Source organism: Oryctolagus cuniculus, chromosome 3 (genome assembly GCF_051225735.1).
Source record: "Oryctolagus cuniculus isolate XC-2025 breed Fujian yellow rabbit chromosome 3, ASM5122573v1, whole genome shotgun sequence".
Taxonomy (NCBI): domain Eukaryota; kingdom Metazoa; phylum Chordata; class Mammalia; order Lagomorpha; family Leporidae; genus Oryctolagus; species Oryctolagus cuniculus.
The window spans coordinates 129,604,464-129,619,061 of record NC_142869.1 but is presented as its reverse complement, the minus strand read 5'-3'; the positions used below and the strand labels follow the sequence as shown (position 1 = coordinate 129,619,061).

General features: G+C 39.2%; 1 pseudogene; it reads left to right on the top strand.

Annotated features, from left to right (window-relative positions):
• Positions 1-428, top strand: part of LOC100343880 (nucleus accumbens-associated protein 1 pseudogene) — a 32,934-nt pseudogene extending 32,506 nt beyond the window's left edge.
• Positions 429-14,598: the final 14,170 nt, after the last annotated feature.

Below are 14,598 nucleotides of genomic sequence, written 5' to 3'. Positions count from 1 at the left end.
CTTAGTCCCCAAGACTCCTCTCCATACGTGTTCTGAAAAAGAACTTAGCATGTAAAGTAAAGCAGTCAGTCTTATTTTTAAAGCCACTAAATTGCTTAATTACAAAACCTGAGTGGCTTGAAAATTTTTTACTGTGTGTCTTTATAAGGTGCAACATGATCTCACGTCCATGTCTTTCAATCCAGTCTGTAAAGCAGTTCATAATATAGTAAGAGGAGAAGCAAAGTACAGATCAGAGAAGCTTGTACAGTGCTATTTGTTCCCTAGAATCTGTAATTAGAATTTTGACTTTGTACAATGTACATTGATTATCTATTATGTTCCAGGCTCATCTTTTTTATGAGGAGAACAGAGTGGTGAGTGACATGGCCAAGGTCCTCCTATCACAGAATATGTCTTTTCTTCCTGTGGTGGAAGAACAGGGTTGAGATGCACAGAAAGAGAATGGTAGCTGTTAAAGGTGACAGTTACTCTGAAATAATAAAGCAGGGTAAGAGATACTTAGAATTTGCTAGAGGAATGGCTACCTTAGGACTTGTGATCAGAGATCACATCTCTGAATAAATTGTATTTGAGCTGAGATGTGAAAATGTAGGAGATTGTTTCTGGCAGAGGGAATTGGGAATGTGAAATATCTTAATGAAAATGAGCTCCATGTTGAGAGAAACAAAAGGAAGATAGGTGTGACCACAGCCAGGTGAATTAAAGTGGGAAATCTGAGAAGAAGTCAGAGGCCAGACAGAGTCTTACTGCAGTGAGAAGTTTGCATTTTATTTCCATTGCAATTGGAAGCTACTGGAGAATACTAAGCAGGGGTATCTTACCTAAAAAGATAATCTAGCTGCTGCAGTGGGATGAAGGTGAACGTGAGAACAGAACCTGGAAAAGTGTCTATAGACAGTGTTCCAAGTCTCTACTAGGAGTAGAAAAATGAAGGTTATAAAACTGATAGTTTTAAATACTAATTAGAGGATCATTAGATGTAACAGTCCTATGTTCATTAGTTTTATTCCATTTTATTGCTATTTCAAGTATTTTTGCCTCCTACATACAGTCTCTTGTTTAATTTTTCTCTTTGAATCTACTATCTTTTCACATCCAGTCTTCTCCATGTATTGTAATCACACTTCTCCCAGTACATTTACAATCTTACTATTGGCAAGAACATTCTCTGACTCCCCATGGCCGGCAGACACATGAGTCCTAACACATAGTTAGTTCCCTTCTAGACCAGTGGCCCAGGTATTATTCCATAAGCAAGTTTTATGCTTTCCTTTTTCAGTGCTTTGGAATATTCCATACTCTGCTCTGTTTCCCTCCACTGCTTTCTGTTGGATTCCTGACAATTCATTCTTCAAGGACTAAGTTCATCACCACAAAGTATTTTCTAGTCTTGATAATTAAAAGTGATTTGTGCTTATCTGGAGTTCAATGGCATTTTCTTAATGATTTTATAATGGTAGCATTTAGGGATTTATTTGGTCATGGGTTCTTCTAGGTTCATCTGTCAATGCATTCAGAACATTTATGCTAATATCTTCATGTTAGGAGTTACTGGAGATGTGAAGATAAATACCACATGGACCTTTAAGAACTCCAAAGTCTAATAGAGAAAGCAGGAGAAAAAAAAAACTTAAAATTCTGAATAATTTGTGCTTAACAGAGATAGGATGTGGGTACTTTAGAAGCTCACATAAAACAGCTGTTGTGGCCCATCAGATTAATCCATTGCTTCCAATCCAGCTCCCTGCTCATGTGGCTGCAAAAGCAGCAGAGGATGACCCAAAGGCTTAGACCCCTGCACTCATGTGGGAGAACTGTATGGAGTTCCTGGTTCCTGGCTTTGGACTGGACCAGACCTATTTCACCAGTTGGGGAGTGAACCAGCAGATTGAAGATCCCTCTCCCTCCCTCTCCCCCTCCCCACAAAGATCAGGAGCATCAGAACCCTGCAACTGTTTGTTCTGCAGCAAATAAAATTTTATTTTCACTGAGATACTCAAAAAAATTTTTTTAAGTTTTTTTAAAATGCTCATAAATTAGTATAAATGTATGCTTAGAATTTGTGAGCTTATATGGAACAGAAATGGCAAAACACACTAAAACAGGAGTGGTAGAGGAAAATACATATTACTAAACATTAATGTGCAGTAATAATTATTTTGTTTTTACCTTATATATCAAACAAGGAAAGATTATAGGCCATTTGACAAGAGAAATTGTTTCTCGTATTCTTGAAAATCTGTTTCTCTCCCTCTTTAATATTTAAAAAGCACACACACAGGTTGCCGATGACTCAAGAGAGCAGCGTGTGTCATAGTTTTCACTTTCTCAGTTGTGAACAAGTATATATGTGAAGGCTGGTCATGCATTTTATTTAAATAAAAACTGGGCTTAAAGGAAACTGTGTAAAAGATACCAACATTTAAGACATTTTAATTTTGTAAAGTGGGACAGTCAATGGACCGAAGTATTGGAAGTCTTTCTTCCAAAATGAGAATTAAGAAGGTGATAGTTTTTAAAGAAAAAAAAAGGCAAAACAAAATATAGCATGTTAATGTCACCTGTGGTAAATTACTTCTGTACACACAAATAAAAAAATTCAAAAGTAGTTCAGTTTCCAGCCACATACTACAGTGTAACATAATTGCAATTGACCAAAAACACAGCTAAAATTTACATACTATAAAAATCATAGTTTCCTTAGAGAGAAAGGAAATAAAGTTAAATATATTTAGCATAGGTCAAATGTAAAAGTCCAACATGAATAAAAAGAAAATGCAGAAATATATATCTGCTATCCAACAATACAAAAGGGAATTATATATAATGCTGTCCCCATTACAGTTGCCATTAGCATTTGAATATGCTTATCATGAATGAAGACTCAATTTTAAACTTAATTTATACTTAGTTTAAATAGTCAAATATAGCTTGTCTTTATCAAGCTGGACAGCACACATCTATAGTTTTATAAAGAGAATTTTAGCAGTTATTAATAAATCCAAATTTATCAAATGACAGAACTAATTTATCAGTTTGGTTAAATAGATTATGTCTGACATTTGGCCCAAATATAAGCCTCAATCAAAATTAAGCATTAAGATGAGAATGTCTCATCTTTAAAAATCTAACCATGTCATGGAGATTCACATAGCAAACAGAAAATAATTGACAAATGTGCTACCCAAAATGTCAGCTACAATAACTAGAAACCCAAAAGACCTAAAAATTGACGATAGTGGCTAACGTTTCCAACAATCAGATAAATGTTTAAATATGGTCAGTTAAAATGCTAAAAGTAGGTTACAGAATTGTAATAATTTAATTTGACAGAGAGAGTACATTTGAAGAAAAGATGAGACTATTTGGCAATAGCTTATAAATATGTTAATTTGCAGTGTCTTGGCTTCCCATGCCTGAAATGCTCTCATGGACATTTCAGCCATTCTAATGAAGAAAAAAATACACAAAGTATAGGGCATTTTACCTGCTGTACCACAATGCCCTTCATGCCTTCACGCTTTTTTCTTTGAAAAAATGGGAGTCTGGGTATTGTAGTCGAGCACTTATGCCACCACTTGGGATGCTCACCTCCTGTGTGGGTTTGATTCTTATCTACACTCTTTCTGCTCCAGCTTTCTGCTAGTATACATCATGGGAGGCAGGAGATGATGGCTCAAGTACTTGAGTCCATGACACTCATGTGGAGACCTGGAAGGAGTTTCAAACTCTAGGCCCTGGAGCTCTAGCTGTTGGAGGCCATTTGTGGAGTGAATCAGCAGACAGGAGGCCTCTCTTTCATGTCTGTTTCTCACTGTTCTGCTTTTCAACTAGATGAACATAAACAAGCATTTTCAAAAGTAGAGAAATATCTAATCCAAATATTTATTCAGTGCCTAGCTGCAGTATAAAGCTGAGTGCTTTTCAGCACTCATTTGTTTTCTATGTTCTTTTCTCTAGCGTGTTTCTCATAAAACTGTGTGTTTTCTTCTCCTCTGGTGATATTTTGGCTTTAAAGATGGCAAAATGGCCTTAGACCAGCTGCTTGTAGGTGTGGGAGAGAGACCACTGTCTGTCCTCCAAGCAGGACTTCCATAGGAGCAGGATTTGCACTGATAGTCATATCATGTTTAGTCTTCTCAGGGCAAAGGTGACAGACATCTGTTGCATTTTATAAACAAAAAATCTCTTCTTCCCCCACAACAAATGGTGAAAGCTTCCTCAATATTTCTAAGGACACCTGACATCTTCAGCTTTTCAAAACAATAACTGATACAGGAGAGTCCCAGTCTATCACCCTGGGTCCCCTCTTACTATGAGCTTAAGGGATTTGGTTCTGCTACCAGTGCTGTTCACCTTCATTCAAAGTATATTCTGACTCATTCCGAGGTCAATGACCGTGGTATTCTCTCAGTTTCTGACACACACTCCTGCTTCATTATTCATTGTTCTGAAGGATTTTGATTTCTGTGTTGAAGTTTCAGTTGTCTCCTTCTTCATAGAAAACTGAGTGTCCTATGCAATTGTTATCTCTTGGTTATTTTACAGGAATTTTGAAAATAAAAAAGAATATGAACTTTAAGTATTCCCAAATGAATCTCAGCCCTTCTACATTAAGTCATAGATTGCCACTGCCTTGAGAACCAGAACTTTCTGGTTCCCTTGGTGATTCTAAAATCACCCTTTTCCATGTGATCTGGCTTAGCATCCTGAATTTCATGTCACAATACAAAGGCTTGCTCCTGGACTTCTTTGTATAAATTTCTTATTTTTTTTACTTGAGAGAATATGTAAATAATAATAATAAAGAGACAAATAATAAAAGAGAAAGTAAGAGGGAGAGAAGGCAGTCACACAGAGAAACAGCTCTCATCTACTGATTCACTCCTTAAATGCTTTCAAAAGATTATTTATTTATTTATTTATTTATGAGACAGAGATGGCTCCCATCAAGTTTCACTCCTCAAATGCATGCAGCTGAAAGCCTTCACCTAGCCAAGAGAATGAGATCTCATCTGGGCAGCTAGAAGAAGACTAGGACACATGAGCTGCCCAGTTAGGAAAAAATGAAAAAATAAGTATTTCAACTCATGAAGGAAAATAGGATATGAAAATAGATGGCAGGATAACTTAGGATTTGTAGAATGTATCTAAAATAGAAAAAAGCCCTAATATGGTGCTAAAAGAATTGGATTTTGGTAAGTCTAAGAAAATGCTCAACTGCATCAAAGATGATGTATAAACACACAAGAATGTTCCCTGGGGGCTGTGGAATGCCTGTTTCTGATGCATGAAACCAGCTGTACTTGGGCCTGGGACCTGAGTGAAAAGAGCACTACACATGAACACCTGCTAACTTCTTCCAGTCCCAATCTCCAAGCCCAGTATGTGCTGACTGACCTGGAAGTCTCTGATTTAGGGCTTCTCCTAGCATCCATGGCTGTGTTCTCTGCTCCAACTTGAAGATCACCTCAGGTTTGGTAACCACAATCCTGTTAATGGAAATTAATGTAGGATTTTGTTAAATCACTAGGTCAGGTTTCTTGAAAGACAACAGCTTTACATCAAGACCTGTGTGAGAAAAGAGCCAATTTGAATCCTTTGCTATAGGATGTGGATACCCACATTCTGCAGGGACTCAAATTCTACACCTAAGTAGCAATGTACCTTATAAATCATGTATTTATATATTTGTCAAATGGGAAAAAAGTGGTCCAACTCTGTGTGACTGAAGAGTTTCATTCACCCAATGACAGCAGGCTGCTGTAGGTCTCCAGCATCACATCCCTGTACAGCATTCTTTGAGCATTGTCCAGGCCCTGCCACTCCTTCCAGGTGAAGTTCATAGCCAGGTCTTCAAATGACACCAATGCTTAAAACAGTACATCTCTCGTCAACATATCAGTTCTGGATCACAAAAGAGGACTGGGAATGCATTCTTCTTTATGTGTCTTATATGCCTCTTACATGTAGCCTACTTTGTATACTATATAGCAACAGAAAGCAAAACCACAATGAATTTGACTGCACTAGTTTTATAATTCTAATATCACTATAATAGAAACTTTCCTATATATCTGCAAAGACTTTCTACCTAATAATTCTGGAAGTAGCTGACAATGTAATCTGTAGGTCTAAGTATAAACACGTACCTGAAATAACATGTTAGATGAACAAAGAGAAACATATGTTCAGTGTACATCAGGGTAATTAATTTTGCTTTAAAAATACCATATGTTTTCCCTGATCTGTGGTAACTAATAGAGTACCTATAAGGCAATCTATCATAGTAAAATTGACACTTTGAGGTTTTGTGATTGTTTACAGCCTTTGTTTCTACTGTTGAGGAACACTCTTTCTTCATACTATGAAAAAACAGTGTAAGGTGAATCTTATCAATATAAGTTAAATGAAAGTAGATCTCTGTAAAAATTAAGAATGTGCACAGGAGAGGGAGAAGGAAAAATGGGAGTATTGGCAGGAGGGAGTGTGGAATGGGAAGTATCACTATGTTCCTGAATCTGCATATAGGAAATACATGAAATTTGCATACCTTAAATAAAAATTAAAAAAATATTAAAACTAAAGAAAGAAGTAAGTTGTAAAAATGTATGTACAGTAGGATTTAGTTGCAGGAAAATATTTAATTATTTAAAAAAGTCTCAAAGCAGGTGCTGAGAGGTATTAATACTGTTATCTCTTTTTAAAAATGAATAAATGTTGAAGGAATGCAAAAAGAAAAAAGAAACAAAATAGTATGATTTCAGGTGGCCAAACATCTAAAAAGGAAATTATCAAATAAGCAACCTAACTACTCGTCACACAGACCTAGAAAAATAAGAATGAGCCAGAACCAATGGCAGTAGAAAAAAGTTAATAAAGATCAGAGCAGAATTGAGAAAATCTTAAACAATTTTAAAATCAATAAAATCAATAGTTTGTTCTTTAGAAAGCAAAATAATTCTTTAGCTACAATAAGAAAACAAATAAAAGATTCAAAGAAAAAAAGAAGAGATTACCACACAAACATAACGGATCACTAGAGACTATTAAGAAAACTACACTAGCAAACTGAAACATAGAAGAAATGTCTAATTTCTGGATACATACAGCTTACCAAAACTGAACCAAAAAGGCACAGAACACATGAATGGGTCAATAATGAATAACAGAAATCAAAGTCCCTAAATTAAAGGTCAGGACCAGATGGTTTTACTACCAATCCCTCTACAAAGTTTCAAAAATGAAATAACACAATCCCTCTCAAGCAATTCAAGAGTCAAAATGCAGGGAGTCTTCCCAAACACTTTGAGGCCAGCATTTCAATACCGAAAAGAAATGGGCAGGGATCTGCATAGACATTTCCCAGAAAAATATAGATGGTCAGAATACATGAGAAAATAATCTATGTCACTAGCCATTAAGTAAACACAAATCAACAGATAACATCAGGGCCAGCACTGTGGCATAGCAGGTAAAGCCACCACCTGCAGTGTGGGAATCCCATATGGTTTGTGATTCAAGTCCTGGCTTTTCCAGTTCTCTGCTATGGCCTAGGAGAGCAGAGGAAGATGGCCCAAGTGCTTGGGCCCTTGCACCCACATGGAAGACCCAGAAGAAGCTTCTGGCTCCTAGCTTTGGATAGGCCGAGCTCCAGCCATTGCGGCCAATTGGAGAGTGAACCAGCAGATGGAAGACCTCTCTCTCTCTCTCTGCCTCTCCTTCTCTCTCTGTGTAACTCTGACTTTCAAATAAATAAATCTTTTTTTGTAAAGATTTATTTTATTTACTTGAAAGTTACAGAGAGAGAGCCAGAGAGAGAAAGGTCTTCCATTCCACTCATTCACTCCCCAGATGGCTACAATGGCCAGGGCTAAGTTGATCTGAAGCCAGGAGCCTGGAGAGTCTTACAGGTTTCCCACATGGGTGCAGGGGCCCAAGGATTTGGGCCATCTTCCACTACTTTCCTAGGCCATAGCAGAGAGCTAGATAGGAAGTGAAGCTGCCAGGTCTTGAACTGGTGCCCATACGGGATGCCCACACTGCAGGCTGGGGCTATAACCCACTGCACCACAGTGCCAGACCCAGCAAATAAATAAATATCTAAAAAACATCCACTGCCTACAGTGCTGGCATCCCATAGCGGGGCAGGTTCCAGTCCTAGCTGCTCCACTTCCAATCCAGCTCTCTGCTATGGCCTAGGAAAGCAGTAGAAGATGGCCCAAATCCTTGGGCCCCTGCACCTGCATGGGAGACTGCAGGGAGTACTGGCTCCTGGCTTCAGATCAGTGCAGCTCCAGCCATTACAGCCACCTGGGGAGTGAACCAGAGGATGGAAGACCTCTGCATCTCTATAACTCTGCTTTCAATATAAATAAATAAATCTTTTAAAAAAGTAATCTTACTCTAAAAAGATTTTCAAAATGATGATACGAAGAAAAATTGTATACACTATGGATTAAAATGCAAATTAACATAGGCAGTATGGAAAAAAGAATGGTTACTCTAAAAGAATTAAAATAAAAAGTATCTCCAGGGACCGGCACTGTGGTGCAGTGAACGCTCTGGCCTGAAGCGCTGGCAACCCATACAGGCATCGGTTCAGGAGCTGATTGCTCCACTTCCAATCCAGCTCTCTGCTATGGCCTGGGAAAGCCAGGAAACATGGCCCAAATCCTTGGGACCCTGCACCCACATGGGAGACCTGGAAGAAGCTCCTAGCTCCTGGCTTCGGATTGGCGCAGCTCCAGCCATTGCGGCCAACTGGGGAGTGAACCAGCAGATGGAAGACCTCTCTCTTTCTCTCTGCCTCTCCTTTCTCCGTGTAACTCTGATTTCAAATAAATAAAAAAAAAATCTTAAAAAAATTATCTCCATATGGCAGAGCTATCTTACTCCTGACTAAATATTTCAGAAAAAAATTAAATTAGCATATTAAAGTCATAGTCTTTTTCCCACTGTAGTACAGGACACAGTAGTCATGACACAGAATCAATTTAGGTGTCTATTAGTGAAAGAACTGATAAGAGAATATCATTCACACATTAAAAAAAAAGGAACAGAGGGGCTGGCACTGTGGCATAGTGGGTGAAGCACCATATTTTGTGCTATGTAAAGAACTGGAGGAGATGGGCTGGCAGGCTCAAAACACAAAAGAAAAAAAATGGAAAGACTGGATCAGTTTATGCTGTGTGTTCAAATACTGCATTGTCACTGGCATTATGGCACAATGGGTGAAGCCAATGCCGATGACTCCAGCATCCTATGTAAGTGCCAGTGTGAAGCAAAGCTGATTCACTTCTGATCCATCCCTCTGCTAATGTGTCTGGGAAAGCAGCAGCAGATTGCCAAGTACTTTGGTCTCTGCTACATGTGTGGGAAACCAAGACGGAACAAATGGCTTTTGGTTTCAACATGGCCATTGCAGCCATTTGGGGAGTGAACCAGTGGATAGTAGATTTCTCTTTCTGTCTCTCCCTCTCTGTTTACATATGACTTTCAAATAAATAAAAATGTTTTTTTAATTGTACTGTATACAAGTAGCACAAGTAGTGCATGTTAATTTAAAAAATTGCTTAAATAAGATTTTAAAAAAAATAGAAACATCTCTATACAATAACAATGAACTATCTAAAAATAAATTAGGAGGGGCCAGTACTGTGGCATAGCAGGTAAAGCTGTCACCTGCAGTACTGGTATCCTATATGGGCACCAGTTCGAGTCCCAGCTGCTCTACTTCTGATCCAGCTCTCTGCTATAGCCTGGGAAAGCAGTAGAAGATGACCCAAGTCCTTGGCCCCCTGCATCCTCATGGGAGACCCAGATAAAGCTTCTGGTTCCTGGCTTTGGTCTGGCCGCATTCTGGCCATTGTAGCCATCTAGGATGTAAACCAGCAGATGGAAGAGCTCTCTCTGTTACTCTTTCAAATAAATAAATAAATCTTATAAAAAAAAAAGAAATTATCAATTCCCAACTTGACTCTCACTGGGATTAAACATGACAATAGGTCTGATCTGATTTCATCATCATTTAAAAAAATCATCTATTATTTTTCACTTTATGTCTCTGTGTGGGAGCAAACTGTTGAAATCCTTACTTAAGGTATACTAAGCTGATCTTCTGTATATTAAGATAATCGAAAATGAATCTTGATGTGAATGGAAGGGGAGAGGGAGTGGGAAAGGGGAGGGTTGTGGGTGGGAGGGACGGTATGGGGGGGAAGCCATTGTAATCCATGAGTCGTACTTTGGAAATTTATATTCATTAAATAAAAGATAAAAAAATAAAAAAAATAAAAAAAGAACTAAATGACAGTACTATGAATTATTTACTTTATTCCTACAAGATCTAATAAATAAACTTTTATTCATAACAATAATATAAATAATTTACTGGGTCATTACAGCTTCTAACAGCTAAAGGAAATTATATAGGGGCTGGCCCTGTGCTGTAGTGGGTTAGGCCGTTGCCTGCAGAGCCAGCATCCCATAAGGGCACTGTTCAAGTGCCAGCTGCTCCATTTCTGATCCAGTTTTCTGCTAATGTACCTGGGAAAGCAGTGGAGGATGTTCCAAGTGCTTAGGATCTGGAACCCACATGGGAGACCCAGAAGAAGCTCCTGGCTCCTGGCTTTGGATCTGCCCAGCTCTGGACATTGCAGCCATTGGGTAGTGAACCAGCAGATGGAAGATCTCTCTCCCTCTCTCTCTCTCTCTCTCTCTCTCTCTCTCTTTCTGTGTGTGTGTGTGTGTGTGTCTTTGTTTCTATGCCTTTCAAATAAATAATTTTTTTAAAACAGAAACTGTATAAAAGATAATAGGGCAAAGGAATTGAGGACATTTTAACTTTAGTACTCAAGAAATAATACACTATTATTTGAAGGTGAGTTTACATTAGTTAGAAATACATATTGTAGGGACCAGCACTGTGGTACAGTGGGTTAACACCCTGGCCTGAAGCTCTAGCATCCCATATGGGCACTGGTTCAAGTCCCACATGCTCCACTTCCAATTCAGCTCTCTGCTATGGCCTGAGAAAGCAGTGGAAGATGGCACAAGCCCTTGGGCCCCTGCACCCACGTGGGAGACCCAGAAGCTCCTGGCTCCTGGCTTCAGATCAGCACAGCTCTGGCCATTGCAGCCAACTGGGGAGTGAACCTTCAGATGGAAGACCTGTCTATCTTTCTATCTCTGCCTCTCCTCTCTATGTGTCTAACTCTGATTTTCAAATAGATAAATAAACCTTTAAAAAAAGCAATATATATTGTATACTCAAGGGGAATTACCAAAACAAAAATTTAGGAAACCCGTATCCCATGATACCTTAATGGAGGAGACAAAAGGGAATCTTATATAAAGCTCAATTAAAATGAGAGGATTAGGCATGCCATAGTGATTAACAGGGTACTTGAAATGCCCTCATCCCATACTGGAGTGCTTGTGTTTGAGTCCTGGCTTCACTCCCAATTTCAGCTTCCTGCTAATACACCCTCTGTGTGAAGCAGGAGATGGCTCAAGTACTTTGAACCCTGTCAACTCAACCTGAGATCCAGATTAAAATCCTGGCTTTGGCCAGGACCAGCCCAAACTATTGCAGCATTGGGGAGTAAACCTGCAGATCATAGATCTCTCTGTCACTCTGTGTGTCTCTCTACTCTTCAAATAAAATAAATGAACAGAAATATTTTTAAAAATAAAAACAGAAGACAGAAATGATTTAAAAACCAAGAATTAGGGTGGGTGTTTACTATGTTAGTTAAAAATAGGTAGTTAAGGAGCCCACTTCTGACAATCATATTCCATACTGAAGTGCCTGGATGGAGTCTGGTTACATAGTTTCTGATTCAAGTTCCTGTTAACACACATCCTGTAAGACAGCAGGTGATGGCTCAAATACTTGCGTTCTTCCACATAGGTAGGAAACCCAGAGTTCCTGTCACCTAACCTTCCTGGCCTAGCCATGGCTATTTGAGAAACTTGGGGAGTGAACCAGCAAATGAAAGATCTTTTCTCTGTCTCTGTGTTTCCATTAAACAAAAAATAAGACTTTAGAAAAACAAGACCTACAACAGAAAATGATTATAATTATGGAAAATATTAAGTTTTAATATCTGCATTTCTGTTACATCATAGCATGGACCTTCTATCTATCTGCAGGAAAGGTAGGCAGAGATGAGAGTGTACTTATTTGTCATGGTTCCCATAATAAAATACCACTTATATGGTGTTTTAAATGATAGTAACTTATTACTCATAGCTCTGGAGGTTGGAAGTCCCACATGGAAGTGATAGCAGGATTTCTTTCTCCTGGGAATAGCCCCCACCCCGGGCTTCCAGGGGGCCACCATCTTGCTGTGTCCTCACATGGCATTTCCTGTCCACACTGGTGCCTCTCCTTCTTGGAAGGATACCAGTCAGCTTGGATTATGGCCTCACCCTTTTGATAACGTTTGACTTTAGTAACCTTGTTAAAGTCCCTGTCTCCAAATAGAGTCACACAGGGGCTCAGGGATTTAAGATATAAACCTTGGGGAGAAAAAGTTTAGTCCTCCACATTAGTAAGGGGCCCAGGGCTCTGCTGCATAGGCAACCAGCTCTGTGGGACTTAGTGTTTGAAATGAGAGCAAGTGTTCCTCATGGTAATATTTTCATTATCACTGTATAATCTGGGAACACACACACACAGTCACACAAACATTTGTCTACATTTACACAAACCAGAATGGAAATATCTGGTGATTGTATACAGATAACATTAATACAATCCATATTATGGAATATTCATTAAAATTGATGAGGGGGCCCGCGTTATGGTTTAGTGGGCCAAGTCTCTGCCTGTGGCATTAGCATCCCATATGGATGCTGGTTCATGTCCCAGCTGCTCCTCTTCTGATTCAGCTCTTGGCTTATGGCCTGGGAAAGCAGTGGAAGATGGCCCAAGTGCTTGGACCCCTGCACACACATGGGAGACCCAGAAGAAATCAAGGCTTTGGATTAGCCTGGCTCCTGCCTTTGTGGCTACCTGGGAAGTGAACCAGCAGATGGCAGACCATTCTATCTACTCTCCCTCTCTCTCTCTCTCTGAAATTCTACCTCTCAAATAAATAGGTAAAACCTTTAAAAAAAAAAAAAACCTACATGCTTTCTCTAAAAAAAAAAAAAAAAAACACATATGGGGCTGGTGCTGTGGTGCAGCAGGTTAACACCCTGGCCTGAAGCACCAGCACTCCATATGGGCTATGGTTCGAGAACTGTCTCCTCAACTCCCAATCCAGCTCTCTGCTATGGCCTGGGAAAGCAGTGGAAGATGGCCCCGGTCCTTAGGCTGCTATACACATGTGGGAGACCCAAAAGAAGCTCCTGACACCTGGCTTCAGATAGGCACATCTCTGGCCATTTCGGCCACCTGGAGAGTGAACTAGCAGATGGAAGACTGAACTCTCTGTCTCTACCTCTCTCTGTAACTCTTTCTTTCAAATGAATAAAAAAAATCTTTAAAAATAAAACTGATGAAAAGTAGAAAAATGATTAATCACCTAAGAGTATTATGATTTTCGATGTTCACATTTACTAAAGATAAGCAATGAAGAATGAGGACTAAAAGTAAAATAAAAATTTATACCTCTCGTAATACAGACCATTCAGCATGAGACATGTTTTCCTAAATGTCTTACACATTTTAAACTAGTGTTCACCAGGGCCAGCTGTGTAGCACAGTAGATTAATCCTCCACCCATGGCACTGGCATCGCATATGGGATGTTCTAGTCCCAGCTGCCCCTCTTCCAATCTAGCTCTCTGCTATGGCCTGGGAAAGCAATAGAGGATGACCCAAGTGCTTGGGCCCCGGCACCCACATGGGAGACCAGGAAGAAGCACATGGCTCCTTGCTTTGGATAGGCACAGCTCCAGCAGTTACAGCCAACTGGGGAGTGAACCAACAGAAGGAAGATCTTTCTCTCTGTCTCTCCCTCTCACTGTCCATAACTGTACATTTCAAATAAATAAATTTAAAAAAATAAAATAATGTTAGTCAAAATTGATTCTTAAAATGTGACACATAGGAAAATACCATCCCATAAATCAAAAATCTATTCTTGTGGAAAAAAATTGGTGGAGGCTTTTTTGATTTTTTTTTAACTTTTATTTAATGAATATAAATTTCCAAAGTACAGCTTATGGTTTACAATGGCTTCCCCCCCATAACGTCCCTCCCACCCGCAACCCTCCCGTTATCCACTCCCACTCCTCTTCCATTCACATCAAGATTCATTTTCGATTCTCTTTATATACAGAAGAACAGTTTAGCATACATTAAGTAAAGATTTCAACAGTTGGCTCACACACAGAAACATAAAGTGAAAAATACTGTTTGAGTACTAGTTATAGCATTAAATCTCAATGTACAGCACACTAAGGACAAAGATCCTACATGAGGAATAAGTGCACAGTGACTCCTGTTGTTGACTTAACAAATTGACACTCTTGTTTATGGCCTCAGTAATCACCCTAGGCTCTTGTCATGAGCTGCCAAGGCTATGGAAGCCCCCTGAGTTCACTGACTCTGATCATTTTTAGACAAGAGCATGGTCAAAGT